We start from the raw sequence: 17,514 nt of genomic DNA, 5'->3' as shown, positions 1-17,514 counted from the left end.
GGCCTCATGCACGCTTGATCTACATGCTGCTGTTACAAAACTCAAATGCCTGTCCCATTTTGTCTCTTCATCTTTGATGAAGCATTTGACCATTGATATGAGGGTCCTATTGAAACGTTCCGTCTTTTCATTACCTTGTGGATGTCTTGGGCTTGTGCGGGTCTTTTTAATTTGAAGTCTGAGTGAATACTTGTGGGACGACCAAATCTGCTTAGTACTTCGTTAAACAGTGTTCGAGTTACGGTTAACGCTGTTTGATCTGGAATACCAAAGGCTTCTGCCCAATTGGTAAAATGGTCGGTTACAGTCAGTATGTATCTATTTTTACTGGGAGTCATTGGTAAGGGTCCAATGATGTCAATGGAGAGTCTGTCCATCGGCGCACCAACTAACATGGAACCAAGTTTTCCTTTTGGGCTCACTGTTGGTCTTTTGTTCTTCTGGCATTCCTTACATCTTACTGTGTGGATGTTTACATCTTCTTTCATGCTATACCAATAGAATCTTCTTTTAACTTTATTTTGTGTCTTTTTTCGACCAAAGTGTCCTCCCAGTGGCGCATCATGGGCTTGTTTCAGTATCTCTGTTTGTAGCAATTTAGGGGCTAGAATCTGGAAATATACTAGTTGACTGGATTCGTTGTCATATGCCTGTTTGATCAATACTCCATTGGAAATTTTTAATTGCTGGAAAATGTGCTAGTAATGCCTGATTGCTGGTGACATAATCCCTATAGCCTGAATGTCAGGTCTCTGTCCATTCTCCACCCACTCATAAACTGTCATCAGCACTGGATCCTTCAGCTGTTCTCTTTTCACATTCTCATTGGTGTATATAGGTTTCCATTCAGTCCCATCAATGTTTAATTCCTCTGATTTATCGCTGGCTCTGGTTCGCACTGCTCTCGTAGGCAACTGAATTTACTTATTCCCCATCATTCCTGTCATTCTTTATAAAGATTTTTTACAGGGTCCGCACTTAAGGTTTACACGATTGTCTACGTCTTTGCATGGACAGTTTGAAGGGTTTGAACATCTGCTTAGAGCATCAGCATTCCCATGCCTCTGACCAGGCCTGTGTTGTATTGCAAAGCTGTAAGCAGATAATATCTCTAGCCATCTTGCTGTTCGATCTTTTGGCTCTTTCAATTTAAATAGCCAAACCAGTGCTTGATGGTCTGTACGCACTAAAAATTTCCGTCCTAACAAATACTGTTTGTAATATTCAATGAAGTGACGAACTGCTAATAATTCCTTGTCTGTTATACGATAGTTTCTCTCAGACTTAGTCAGCGTGCGGCTTCCATAACTTATGACTCTCTCTCTCTCTTCCATCTTGCACTTGACTAAGCACTGCCCCGATGGCCTCTCCACTCGCGTCTGTATCTAGAATAAATTCTTCATCATCTCTAGGGTATGCCATAATCTCTGGACCAGCCAAAATCTGTTTTAAAGTTTGAAAGGAGTTTTCACATTGTGAGTTCCATACAAAATCTGATTCCTTCTTGGTGAGTTTTACTAATGGGCTTGCTATCGACGAGAAGTCTTTAATAAAGCGTATGTAGTAGCTAGCCATCCCCAGGAACTGCCTGACTCCAGTTACGCTCTCTGGACATGGCCATTGGAGAATTTTAGCGACATTGTCCGCACCTGGCAGAACCCCATCTTTTGATACTACATGACCTAGGAAATTCACACTCTCTTGTAGTAAATGACACTTCCCAGGCTTCAGCTTCAATCCTGATTCCTTTATCTTTCCGAGGACTTCATCAACTCTTCGAAGATGTTGCTCAAGTGTGTTCCCATATACAACAATGTCGTCCAGGTCTATGATGCATGTTCTCCAATTGAGCCCTTGCAAGACCAATTCCATTAAACGCTGAAATGTTGCGCTAGCGGTGCTAAGTCCCATCGGCATGGTCTTAAATTCGTATAACCCATACTTGGTTATGAAGGCCGTTTTAGGTATGTCTTTTTTTCTCACTGGAACCTGGTGATATCCTGAGGTGATGTCAAATGTAGAAAAGAAAAGAGAACCTCTCACGGTATTGAGACAGTCTTGGACTCTAGGTAGTGGGAATGCATCTGCAGTTGTCACTGCGTTTAGTCTTCGGTAGTCTATGCAAGGCCTCAATTTGCCACTCTTCTTTTTAACAAGAACTATTGGACTGGCCCAAGGTGATGTAGATTTTTGTATTATCCCCTGTTTTTGCATGGTATCAATCACCTTCTTTTCTTCACCTTCAAAAGCTAGAGGAACTTTCCGTGGGGGCTGTCTTAGTGGTCTGCTGTCTCCTGTATTTATTGAGTGTTCCACCAGACTGGTTCTTCCCAAGTCTTCGTCATTCTTAGAGAAGACGTCTGAGTGGCGCAAAAGTGTCTCCGCCACAGCAACCTTGACCTCATCCCCCTTGTCTTCTATAGCTTTTATGTATAAGTCTCGTAAATGGTCAGGGACCATCTGTACCGCTCGATAAGCACTCTTTCCTTTTGGATTTTCTGAAATCGTATTGGTTCGTATTGGATCTTCAGATCCAGTTCTTAACTTGATTTTTCTTACACTTTGTAAGTCCTGTTTTCCTACAGCTTCTTCCAATATAAAATCTTGAAATTCCGCCTCACCGCATAGTTCTGCCTGACCTACTTCTTCATCTTGTTTCAGACACACATCATTGTCTGATGGATTTAACACCCTCAATGGTACTGCCACTTTATTTTTATCATCTACCAATGTTGATGCAACAGCCACTGCATTTTTTATCTCATAAGTAGAATTTGGCTCTATAAGGTATATCTGCTGTTCGAGGTCAAGTTCTCCCTCTGGCCTAGTGATCATCACCTGTATTATTCTTTCACTCCTGGCAGGAACGAAGTATTCATCCATTAATAAAACTTTTCTGATATGAGTTTTCTGACTCACTTTTGAACATGGTATCTCAAAACCATTCATCAAGATTCTGCTTTCATTCAAATCGATTACGGCAGTTCCAAATTGACTGTCTAGTAGTATGTCTAACCCTGCAACAATTACCTCCCTTTGGAGTGCAAAGTTTCCCAACTGAATCTGAAACATGGCCTTTTCCATGACCTTCAATGCATCACCATTTACTGCAACCAGGCTCATGGTTTCTGTTAACTCTGGCCTCTTATCTCTGGGGAGTCTCAAATAAAATCTGTCAGATAAAATAGTCCTTGCAGCCCCAGTGTCTGCTGTGAACTCTACCTTTATCCCCTGAACCGTTCCCGGAACGTAGATTCCATCGGCCTTAAGGAGCTGTCTCTTAACTTGTACTCCCGGAGTACAAGTCCTTAGTTCCTCTGCACTAGGAGCGTCCCTGACGTAAGGCTGGAATTTCCCTTGATTTTCATCTTTCTCCCCTGACTCATCCAGATTTCCTCTTGCCAAAGATTCAGTTAAATTCCCACAGTCATTTTGGCCTTCATACTTCTGATGGGTCGTCTCTTGGCCTATAGAGTTGACCCTTTCCCGTTTAAATGGTTCTCTTTCACTTGCCCACAATTTTCTTCTGTTACAGTGGTCCACTTTTGTTGATAAATAGGATGAAACTCTTGCGCATCTGGTGACATGGTGCTAGGAGCCAAGTTCTGATTCGTCGCTGGTTGCTTCTCTTCACTTGCTTGAGATTACTTGTTGGCTTGTCTTGGTGGAAATTTCCTATAATTGGGTCTTTGTCTTTTATTCTTGTTTGGACATTCTCTGGCAAAGTGTCCAGGCATATTACAATGGAAACAGTTTCCCTTCTCTGTATTTCTGGGTTTAGGATTTTCCTTTCCAGGTGTGGAGTTGTCTCCCTTTTCATAAGTCCTTGCTTGCCTAGTTGGGCGTCTTTCATCATTTGGAACAGAGTTGGAGGTGACAGACATATACGCTGCTACTTGCTGTACTGCCTCTTCAATTGATGATGGCTCTCTGTGCAACTCAATATACTGTCTCGCCTTGGAATCCCAAAGACCCTGAAGAAATTTTGAGATCAGGTCTTCTTGACGAGTGCTAGCGTCTCTGTTAGGGTGGGCCCAATCATACAGACGTTTGATGTCTGCGGCATATTCCTCAAGACTTTCATTTCTTCCTTGTCTTTTGTTGTTGAATTGGGTTTTATAAACCCTTTTGTTTTCTAGGGTTCCAAATCTCGACTCGATCTCTGCCACTAGACTCTCATAGCTGGCCATGGTTTCCTCCTTGAGTTGACCAAAGACAAAGTCAGCTGCATTACCCTGGATTCTAGGCAATAATTGTTGAAGCTTTTCTCTAGAAGTCCAGTTTGCTAATTTGGCCACCGATTCAAACCGATTCAACCAAACTATCCATTTCTCCGAGCCTGTGTATGTAGGAAGTTTACAGTCAAGTTTGTTGTTGTCCGAATTCTTTGACTTGAACAAATCCTCAGTGGCTATAGAGTTGGTCGATTGCTCTATTTCAGATTCGTCTGTATTTTCACTTGATTCCTCATGACAGCTTTTTGTAGGGTCCAGTTTATTGTTATTTGAGTTTAGTTTGCTCAGTTTACTTTTCTTGGACTGCTTCAGGTTATTCACATGTCTGAGAGTCTCTGTAGTGGCTTCCATCATGCCCTGCATGGCTTTCATTGTCTGGGCCATCTGCTCCATCATCAGCTTCATGGAATCTGTAACAGCATTATTCTGTTGCTATGTAGGAGTGAGGGGTTCTGACATCTCTGCATAACAGGTGTCTGTAGGAGTTATCCCTCTTTGCTGTCGTATAGTCCTGGTGGATCTCCTTACTTTGGGTATAGGAGTTGATATTTTTGGCTCATTATTTGGTACATCCTCATCTCCTGTTGTTTTAATGGTCATCAGAGCTCCAGTGGTTTCTCTGGAGTGACCTACTTAATTGAGACGGCGACATGTCCATGAGGAGTTCCTCTTCCGTAAATGCCTCCTCTGAGTGGCTAGGATTTACGGACGACTTCATTCTGGTCTTGGATCTGGTATTGTACTTGTGCATGGTACTGGTAGTAAGATATTTCTCAGCACTGGTTCTGGGTTACGTATCACTGGATCCGCCGATGCATTTACGACAGATCCCACCGCTGCCACCAAATGTAACGGACCTGAGTGCCTGCTATGCACAAATATATATACGCAATCCTGCACGAGAATTAACCGTGAATTTTAATTCTACCAAGTTACGAATTTCTCTTAAATATTGCTTCTTTTAAATTAACACAAGAATCACCTGTGTTTGGACCCGTATTTAAGTTATTACCAAGGGTAATTAAAAATAAGACTTATTTAAAGTTTACGTAAATTTATTGAACGATGAAATAACAAGACGTATAATTATATAACTAATCAACAATACAAGTACACCTACAATTAAATCACTGACAATCGGGAATTACCCAAATTGTACAGTGATACTAGCACAACCTTCGTGTGTACGTTAACTCAATAAAGGGGGGGGGGCGCACTAAACGAGAATGACCCGATTAGTGTACGAATAAATATTATAGAAGTCGAGAAATAATCTAGAATTACCAGACTATATTTACTTAACTTTTAGCGCAAAACTTTACCAATTATATACCACAATAAATCTAAATTTACGTAAAAACTATTTCTACTGTAACAATATTATAAAATATCGATAATTCAGTTATTTAGAATAATAAAATTCCAAAGAATATTAACGTTTACTTATTATTTGATCGGTAAGACTTCAGAGATTAACCCTTTGTCTAACCGTAAATAAAATGAACTATGTCGTCTGTATCGAAATTAATCCAATACAAACTCTCTAAATATTAATAAATATCGTGTAAACGAGATTAACCCGTAATACAACGATGAAATAATAAATAAATTACTCGAAATCCTCTAATTCTACCTAAAATAATCGAAGTGGTAAAAAAAATACCCTCCAACCTCAATTGCTAAACCCCGAGTCCAACGGATAGAGTGATCTCCCCTATTTATCCAAATAGAGAGTCCCCCCGGTGACCCACCCGCTTCCCTAGGGATCACCGGCAGTCACCGGCAATAACATAGACTAATGTATAAAATATAATTCAACAATTTAATTATGTGATTTACACAATATATGACAAATAAAATTATAGCAATTCACACAACAACAATTTAAATCGCAATAAAACCTAGTGCACAAAAGTTATGATTTGCATCGGGCGTGATATACTGAAATTCAATAACACTAATGGCGGTATGTAAAAGCAAAAAGATACAGGCTTGGAAAAATCATGAAAACGTTTAAAGTAGAGCTTGCCAATGAAAATAAAAGACCTGGAAGATTGAAATACAATCAAATTATCACGTTCATCTGATGCAGCAAGTAATAATAGTACAAATTAAGATATCTTGCTGTAAAATACAATCGGTAAATAAGGGGGGACATGTCAAAAGTAGTACATTATAAAAATACAATTCTGCATTAAGTCACAAACGTCACATATATTTAAAGATTTAATCGTACGTTGGCCTAAAATTATATAAATATAAGTAATAAGGAATCATTCTTTGAATATTATGAGGTGATGATTTCGGTCGGGGCGTGATCAAATCTTTCATAAAGCACTTCGGGCTTTATTGGATTTGATCACGCCCCGACCAAAATTATCACCTCATAATACTCAAAGAATGATTCCTTATTCCTTATATAAAATCAATAAATTTACAAATATACATATTTACACACACAAAATATATTGTAACACACGAAAAAATGTTTATATCACAAGGCCTCCTATGGTGGTACGTTTGTCCGCAGTGTCCCTCCAGTGTCCCTCCAATGTATCCCCCTTCGGTACCACGGCCTAAGATGACGGCTCTCTGACCAAAACATGCGTATTTATAGTATCATAGTAACAAATAAAACAGTCTTAGTACAGTCCATTATTGACCAATACCTGAAGTAACAAAATTTGAGGCACCAAAAAGAATATCAACATAAAATAAAAATCAGAGGCACCCTACAGGAAAATTGTAAGCATGAATAAATCTTATAATTGTGACAGAGAGATAGAGATAAACTATCATTTTTGTCCTCTTTATTTCACTGTCGTGAAATAGCTGTCATTCGTATTTTCACTAGTTTGCAATGGTTGATGTCCTCTTGATTTAAAACTACGTAATGATCCTTGTACATTTGGTTAAAATGATAATTTGCATCATAAGGATAAAAGAGATGTGTAATTTTTGTCTTTGCGATTACAATGATGTGTTATAAAAAATTTGCCTTTGATATTGCATTGCAGCGAAATGAATTTTGGAATTTTAATTACAATTTATCTTTATTGCTATCCGTCAGACATTCTGTCCCAACTCCGTTGTTCAGACTTTTTGGTCGGAATGGATTTGAGAATTGTGATTTAATTTGAAAATTGATCTGAATTGATTTGAAACCTGCTTTATAATGAGAAAGTACAATCAAGTTTAATTAAACTTGATCAACAGATCAAGTTAGAATTGTAAATTTTAAACGACTTGTTTTTGTTCTATTCAGGTTCTATTCAGAATCTTATTAGAAATATACATATGTAACTCTTTTAGAACTTATTCCATTGCTTAACGCTATATGAAGCTATATGAACCAATATTCACGGTTAAGAGATTCTAAAACATTATTATAAACCTCAATAGTAAATGTTCATTTAGAATGAGTGTGCAAGTGAAAGGTTGTGTTTTTATTATATCTTATTGTAGCTATATTCCAAGCAATACTCCTTGAGGGCGGCAATCAGGTAGATTGCCTAAAAATAGATTCTTGGAATTTTTCAATTGCTATAAATACATTCATGAAAAATTTCCAAAAAATAGTATATTTTTAGCTTTGCTGATTCTTACAGGAATTTATATTTTGTCTTGGTGTGAACTTGCAATGCATGAAAATAAAATACTATCATAGAACTTTGCAAGGTAAGTATCTGATTTTTTTCTGTATCTCTTAACCTTACTATCTATTATATAGTTGTAGGTATAATTCATCAGCGTGCATACAAGTCCGGATATCGTATCAATGATAACATTAAATGATACTTGATTTGATTTGACTTTACATTATTTTAAACTTATTTTGCATTTATCTTAGTTCCAAAGCATATCGAAGAAATTGTTCAATGTAGTTTTATCCATATATGTATACAGATACATTTTGCTAACAATTTATATGTAATCTCGTTATAAATCTCCTTGAATTATAGATGAGCAATGTTACACAGATATAGATAAGAAAAAGAATTTTTGGACTAACAAATAAGAATTTAGCATTTGCAAATTTTTAATTCGTTTCCCAAAAGGGTCATCGCGAGAAATATTTAATTGCAAAATATGTTAAGAAACACAATTTTGAAATCAATTAGCAAATATATAATTATACATATATTTTTATACTCTCTTGTTGTAGATTTAAGAATGAGATCTCTTGAAAAAGGTAAAATTTCTTCATATTCATAAATTAACTTACTATATAATGTATGATGAAATCAATGGCATTAAAGCAACAAATAAAGCTGTCAGGTGTTTAGGTATTTATATAGGACATGATAAAGAAGAATGTTACAGTAAAAATTGGATGAAAATATATCACGACATGGAAAAGTTATTTGAAACATGGAAACGTAGAAAACTAACGGTGTTTGGTAAATCATGTATAATCAAAACATTAGCAACTTCAAAACTAGTTTATATTGCATCTATATTGTGTATACCAGATAAAGAATATATCTGTAAGGTCCAAAGACTCTTATTTAATTTCATATGGGACAAATCTGAGAGAATCAAACGAAATACCTTGATAGGCGATGTAATAGATGGAGGTTTATCAATTATAGATATTGAAAGTAAGTTCAAGGCTCTAAAAGCAGCGTGGATACCGCGTTTGTTATCTTCTAAGGGCACTCTATTTGAAATCCTTGGAAGTTTTATGGAAAAAGCTAATCTAAATCTTCAATACGTCTTACAGTTTTCTGAAACTAATTTAAATGCACTGGATAGAATAGGCAAACTTCCATTTTTCTACAAACAAATTCTAAGTTCATTTAACGAATGTAAACAAAGGTGTAACTTCGATAACATATCACCCAACGATATTTTAAAACAACCCATTTGGAATAATAACATCAAAATAAAAGGAGAAACATTTTTTAAAAACTGGGTCAACAGTAATATACTTTACTTAAAGGACTTAATAGATGATAACGGGAATATAAAAACACTACAAGTGCTTTCCACTATTATTAAGAGAAAGTCTAACTGGCTTTGTGAATATAAAACTTTATTATCAGTTATAAAACCATTGTGTAAAAAATATGATTTTACAAAGTTAAATATTTGAACATTAAAAATGAAAGGAAATTTCATTTTGCAACAGGGGTGTCATGCTTAAATAATAAAAATGCCAATTCTTTTATAAAAACTTAATACACAAGAAATTTGTTAAACCGTGTTATCAAACTAAACTTTCTCAAGAGTTTGCAATACCGGAAAAGTCAAAGATATAAATGACAATAAAATAGCTGAATTTAATTACCAAATGCTCCATAATATTCTCTGCAACAATGCATATTTAAGTAAATGGTTAAGGGACAAGGGGGATAACTGTAATATATGCAAAACAATTTAAAACACTAAACATTTATTATTTGAATGTAAAAATGTTGAACATATTTGGAGAAAATTAGGTTCCTTTTTATTATTCGACATAAAATGGAAACATATTATTCTAGGCTTTTATTTAGATCAAAACGACAAGATTGAGTCGTTGAATTTATTAATTTCTTTCATTGCTTATAAAATATATAAATACAAAATGTACTGTAGAATTGAATCTCTGCAAGAAACTGAAATAAATGTGTGTAAAAGTGTCAAAAATGCTCTTATTCAATATTCTTCTATGTTACGTCTTATGAAATGTGACAAACAACGTCTTTTCTCAAAATTTGCTGATACATTGTGATATAAACATGTACCTACATGTTTTTAATTTGTAATTCTATAAAGTATTTAGCTACTTTGAGAGAACAGTCTCATGTAGCATCGTCCACTGGGGAGTGTTTGGACTTTTTGTGTTGTGAGGACCCTGCTGGTGGACCATAATTGTCAAATAGTATCAGAGTACTTCTATATTATACATATACTTATACAATGCAATTGGTTGTTAAAATACAATTTATCTAATTTATGTATATTCATTGTTTGAAAACAAAATATATTCGACTTAACATACAAGATATCTATGTATTAATCGTCAAATCTAGATTTATGTTTTCCTAACTTATTCCTTTATTGTTTATGAATTATTGTTATCTGTATAAAAACTGAATAATAAATATTATAAAAAAAAAAAAAACTTACTATAATCTGTATAGCAGATGTTCCTTTCTTCTCCGGGGGGGGGGGGGCATTCTTAGTCATAGGTTTTTATCAGTACTTCGCGTTGTGTTTATTTTTGTTTTGAGACTGAATTTGCCCTCTACATTAAGAATTAAACTTTACTAAATTATAAATAAGGTATGAAAACGACTTTACTCTCACTATAGATAAACCAGATATAATAAACCAAACTCAAAGTAAATGAAAACCAATATAAACAACCCTTTATAAATTTATTATAACAAAATAAGAACACAAGTCAATAGCAAGTCCAGCTGTCTCCTTCGTCAAATAAGGACTTACATGGGTTTATATATGGGACAGAACAAAAGACAACTACGGAAGCCTGTTAGTGCCACATCAGATATATAAAAAGAAAAGTCTATATAAGAAAAACTCATTATATATATAAAAACACACATATATATAACACTCGAATATATAAAAATAAGCAGCTTTATATATAAAGGAATTGCCAATATATATAAAGAATTGTGTATATATATAAAGCTAGGTCGTGTATTTATAAACAGTACTGTGGTATAAAAAAGCAACAGTGATAAATATATAAAGTGAAGGTTCAAAGATGGCGCTAGTGCTGGTAACAGGTGCGTGAAGAGCTCAGGAAAAATAGTCAGGATATCTCGATACCGGCACATTAGTGATCCTTTTCGGATTTACAATTCTCACATCTGTGACTTTCAAGGTATATTTTGAGAGTTTCATCTTATATTTCCTTACATTTTGTGTTTTATGAACAAAAACTGTTTATTCTCTGACTACCGGTGAGTAGTACTCTGGACAATCGATTCATAACATAAATACGTGGCTTACTGTGTTTACATTTATCTTGAACTTATCCTAAGCAGTGTTTTTGTATATGAATACACTGGATAGTTTTGTTAAAAAAATGCCACCAAAAAAATCTACTAAAAAAACAGACGAAATCAGTCCTGAAAATACCCCGGAGCAGACCTGTGGTTTTTCTCCTTCATCTACCCATTTTGCACGAGAGCGTATAAAGTGTCCTCGTAATTTTTCTTTTCTGAAATTTTCAAGAGCTGCTTGTTTTTCCTCGAACAATGAAAGATCAACTACATTACTATTTTCTAGCTCATTAATATCTGGTATCAGTTGCTTTTCTATCTTGTCATTGTTCTTCTTCCTATAAGATGAATAAGAAATTGTCAAGCCCCTTATTTCCTTGAGAAGAATTTCCAAAAATGCAGACTCATCTATGGAGTTTTTATATTGATCTTTAACTGACTGAATGACTTCTTTAACTTTTTCAACATAAGTTCTATCCCGAAGTAAATTATTATTAAATTTCCATAGCCCTCTACCTCTTAAAAAAGTATTAAATTTAAATTCAAATACAACAGCAGTGTGGTCTGACCTATACCCAGATTTGATCGAGACATTCTCAACAATATTTGAAAGATTTTCTGAAATCAATATATAGTCAAGTCTCCCTTGTTTTAATGGATTTCTCTTTCTCCATGTGTAAGCTTTTTTATCAGGGTTAAGAATACGATAGTAGTCAATCAGACATAAGTCGCTCATGATTTCTAGCAATTTTTCTTTAGCTTTTGGATTATTAACATGTGAATAATTCTGAGTGTCAAGAGTTTGATTGAGGGCTATATTAAAATCACCACAAAGAATATAATAGTCATTGTCAAACTCTAAAAAACATTCACGTACTTCTTCAAAAAAATCTGGACAGTCAGTGTTGGGACCATAAATATTAATCATTGTAACTCTATTGTCATCAATACTTAAATCCAAAGCCAATAAATTGCCATTACTGTCTTTCTTTTCTTTATGTAACTTTAATTCAAAATTATTGTTAAAAAAACAGCAATCCCTCGTTAATTTGAACAGAGAGAATTAAAAATGCACCTATAACCCCATTGAGTTTCAACAATAGTCTCAAGATCGGACGTAAAATGGGTGTCCTGAAAGCATATAATTGAATACTCTTTAGATTTGTAAAAATTCAACACATCTTGTCTTTTGGATGGAGTACCGAGTCCTTGACAGTTTACTGTTGCAATTTTGATTGTATCAACCATGATCTGATATGGAGACTAAACAGACATTCATACTACACATTCATACAAAAAGGCCTAAAGAAAAAAATACAACGGTATAAAATACAAGAATGGTTTAAACAGCACTAGTTTTAATAACACAAAAACGTTCCTGGTAGGTACATGTACTCACGTCCCGTTGAAAAAGAGTTGACTGAAAAACAGCACAGGGTTGCACGACACCGGAAGTCAATGTAGAGGAACATAAAATACAATTGTGATCGGACAACAAGAAAAGTTCCGGAAAAAAGTTTTTACGCATCGTATTCATCAGCGTCCCTTCAGGTTGCTGTGCACTTTCGCATCAATGTCATCGAATATGTCAAATTTTACGCGTCTTTCGTTACTCAGCTTCCAATAAACAGATCCATTGAAATACCAAGCGGATGTAATTTCTGGATGCTTTAATAAAGCCGTGATGAGTTCTGTGTTTGGTCTGGTCACGTCATCAACTAACTTCATTCCTTGTCCAAGCTTTTTTACATCTGACCTCTTTTTCATAACCCTTGCCTTGATGTTTGTGTTCAGGACTTTAACAATAATGGGTCTGGGTTGATCTTTTCTACCTGGTATTCTGTGGGCGGCAATTATTTCTTGATCGTCTAATTCAATATTTGCCTTTTTTTTGAGGAATTTTTTTTACCAATTTCCAAGTATTTTCTTCATCATTTTCGGTAACTCCCACAATTTTGAAATTATATTTTCTTGAGTATTGCTCGTTTTGATTGCTGAGTTTCATAGCTTCTCTTGATACAATTTCTGTTTTATGTAATACTTGCTTTCATTCGCGCAGTGGCTAGCTTTTCTCTGAGAGTTTCGACATCTTTTTCAAGGTTTTCAATGTTGTTTTCCATTTTTACAATTTTTGTGTTGTAACATTTTTCTAGTTCTTCACACTTTTTGTTTATTTCGTCTTTAATTTTAGTTTCAATTTTTTTTTGTTTTGTTCGACGATCCGTTTAACAATCGAAGAGACCAAAGATCCCAGCTTATCGTCTTTAATTGTTTTTTGAAGTTCCATTTTGACCTCTTTGATGTCCTGTTGTATGAGAATTAGAGTTTTGTTTTCCTCGGACATAGTGCCGTTATCAACTAAATATTTCTGTCATTTAGAGTCAAGAAATTTTCTTAATAAAATTATTTAAAAAGTTGTAGTATCAGAAGAGAAGACTTTATATAATCAGTTAGAAATCATGGATGAGGTGAAAGCTTATTATGAGAATCTTTTTAAAAATGCAGATTATGAGCTTTCTGATATAGATTTAGAATCAACTATCCAGCCTCATAATATTTCAAAATTAGATAAATCAACATCTAAAATTTTAGATAAAAACTTCAGTGAAGGTGAAATATTAAGTGTTTTAAAAAGCATGAAAAATAACAAGTCGCCTGGAAGTGATGGTTTCACAGCTGAATTTTATAAGTTCTCTTGGGCTGATCTTAAAAACTATATAACAAAAGCAATTAACCAAATATTTTTACGTGGAGAATTGCCAGTGTCTCAAAGGTTAGGAGTTATATCATGCCTACCTAAAGGTGACAGACCTAGACAATTTCTAAAAAATTGGCGACCAATTACACTATTGAATGTTTTTTACAAGTTAATATCTGGATGTGTCAGTCTTAGGATAAAATCTACTCTTGATTTACTTATTTCTAATACTCAGACTGGTTTCATACAGGGTAGATACATTGGTGAAAATACACGATTTATTTATGATCTTATGTCTTATACAGAAGTCAAGAATATCCCTGGATTACTCATGCTTATTGACTTTGAAAAAGCTTTCGATTCAATTTCATGGTCATTTATTTATAAGGTGTTACTTTTTTTTGGATTCGGAAATCATATCATCAAATGGGTAAAAATTCTCAATACAAATTTTAAAGCGGCTATTCTCCAAAGCGGCTTTCTGTCGCAACAGTTTGAAATACAGCGAGGATGTCGTCAGGGTGACCCTGTAGCCCCATATCTTTTCATTCTTTGTGCTGAAATATTGGCTATACTAATTAAACAAAATAAAGATATTAGAGGCATTTTTGTGTATGATAGAGAACATAAAACATCCCAGTATGCAGATGATACATCCCTTATTCTTGACGGTTCTGCTTCATCTTTATTTAATGCTCTCGAAACTTTAGAATTATTTTCAAAAATATCGGGGTTGAAAGTTAATAGCTCAAAAACAAAAATTATATGCTTTGGCTCAAAAAAATTTTCATCTGAAGTCTTTCATCACTCTAGATGGAAATTAGATTGGGGAGCCACTGAATTCGTATTATTAGGTATTCATTTTTCTGTTGACTTGGAACAAATTCCAGAATTAAATTATAATATTCAAATTCCAAAAATCTCTGCACTCATCCAACAATGGGAAAGGCGAATTCTTACTCCCATAGGAAGACTTACTGTACTTAAGAGTCTTATTATTCCAAAAATAAACCATTTACTTATTTCATTACCAAATCCAAGAATAGAAACAATTAATTTTTTGAACAATGATTTTTTTTAGATTTATTTGGAAATCCAAGTGTGATAAAATTAAACGCTCAGTCGTGACACAAAACCTCTTTGCAGGAGGCTTGAATATGGTGAACTTGAATAATTTTATAATTTCTTTAAAGTGTTCCTGGATACAAAGACTAGTGCAGGGGGGACAATCTTGGTTGAGTATTTTTAAAGCAGTGTTTGGAGATATTGTGTCTGGATTTTTAGATTTTGGTGATGCTTTTATTGAAAATCTTTTGAACAACTGTACAAACACTTTTTGGAGAGATGTTCTGAAGTCATGGCTTATTGTATTAAATACACATTTTAACCAAAGTCGAATTTCAAATGATAGCATAACAGTTTGGTTTAATTCTAAAATTAAGGTGGATAAAAAGCCTGTGTTTTATAAAGAATGGTACAGAAGAGGTGTTAAAATTGAGAAAGACTTTTTATATGAAAATGGATCATTTCTATCAAAATCTGATTTTGAAAAGAAATTCATTTTGAAATATGTTTTATGCAATACAACGGTATGATTAGTGCTGTAGCAAAATTTGTAAAAGGTTCAAAGTTCTGTAAGGAAACCTACAGCCATAGCATTGGTCCTTTTGTTCCTTATCATTGTGTTGAAATTCTTTTATACAAGAAATGTACCAAGCATATTTACAAATTAATTAATACTAATACAGTAGGTATTTTACCAACATCAATTAGAAGATGGAATTCCACTATTGTACAAAGAGGATATCCTGAATTAATTTTACAGGATGTGTTTAAAATATGTTTCAAGGTCACTAAATACTCTTCTATACAATGGTTACAATATAGAACATTACATAGACTTCTCCTAGTTAAAGCTTACTTGAAAAAGTTAAAATTAGTTGATAATGACACTTGTACTTTCTGCAAGAGTGAAGTTGAAATCATTGAACATATTTTCACATCTTGTCCTACTGTACTTGCTATCTGGAATAGTTTGAGTATGCATATTTACAATACTGTCCCAAAGAGAGTTGGTTTTAATGTAATCAATGTATTATTCGGAGAGGCTCCTCTCTCAAAGTCAAATTTAGTCATTAATTTTCTAATTTTATTTACCAAGCAGTATATTTTTCAATGTCTTTGTAATAAAAAAACCCCAAACATTGCTGGACTAATGTGTCATTTACTTTATAGATATGAAATTAAAAGTTGTCTAGCAATTAGAAATTCTTCTTTTTACAAACATAATACAATATGGTCTGAATGGAAAAATCTTTTCTGTGATGTTTAATAAATACAAGATCTAGAGCAGAAGTCATATAGTTTTTTTTCCTGATTGTATCAACTTTATAGTATAATTACTTATAATCTATGGTATGTGTGTTTGTGTATGTATGAATGTGAAAAATGTAATTACAAAAAATTGCAAATAAAAAAAAAATATATATATATATAAAGTGAAAATTTTCCACTGAGTGACATTAACTGAGTTCAGCCCAGCGTCTGCATGATAAACCCCGCCTACGGAGGAGAGAATCAGCAATGTTATGCTCCCGAGGCAGGCAGTTTAAGATTCAACAGCTAACCGGCTTATCCACTTAATTTCAAAGAATGTTTTTGAGAAGTTGTTAGAAACTGAACAAACAAATTAGTGTCAACACGGGATTCATGGATATCCATTTTTGGAGATTTTTGATGTGCAACAGAAACTGATAAGTTGAATCAAAATTGTTGCTCATACATGCATATTAAGTTCTCTAATATAAATGTGAGTTGCGTTATCTTGATCCACATATCATGTCGTCAAACTAAATAAACTAATATTAAGTACAATTTTGCTTTGTTTCTTATAATGCTATCAAATAAGTGACGATATAATTTATTAAGATAAGGATAACTGGATACATCGTAAAATATCTTCATTTCAAGCAAAATATGGTTTACCCCCCCCCCCCCCCCCCCCTTATCGATCAAAAACTGAGTTACAAGCAAATTCTTCAAAGCTCAAGTCTTGTTATATAGTTTACCTGTTTGTTTTTATTGGTCAGTTTCAATCAAATGTTGGTTCTTCTGTTGATAATATTATAAATTTATGAACATTAAATTAGTTAATATTGTGTTTGCTTCGAGCCATTTTGTCAAAGAAATGATAATTCCTTACTTAATTATTTGTAAAATAATATAGAAAATAAGATTGTCATGTTCATCGAAGTGAAATGAAGTAAAATTAATGTTCTAGACAACTGTTCTGCAAATTTGGTAGAAAGTATTATTTAATGTAGAAACTTAAAAGTAGGTAAAGTATTGACAAAATATATCATCATTTATTTACACAGTAAACATAAGAAACAGAAAGAAAACTTGACAGAAACTTGACAGAAAAGAAAAAAAATGCTGGATGCCCTCCCTTTAAATCTGCCACTGACTTTTCCCAAATCCCTGCGGAATCATGTAATGTAACATTACTTAGATCGTTCAAACTAATCACTGGGAGCATAATATTGCTGATCCTCTCCTCCGTAGGCGGGGTTTATCATGCAGACGCTGGGCTGAACTGAGTGAAGGTCACTCAGTGGAAAAT

The sequence above is a fragment of the Crassostrea angulata genome, chromosome 1, assembly GCF_025612915.1.
Source record: "Crassostrea angulata isolate pt1a10 chromosome 1, ASM2561291v2, whole genome shotgun sequence".
Taxonomy (NCBI): domain Eukaryota; kingdom Metazoa; phylum Mollusca; class Bivalvia; order Ostreida; family Ostreidae; genus Magallana; species Magallana angulata.
This window is presented reverse-complemented; position numbering follows the sequence as displayed.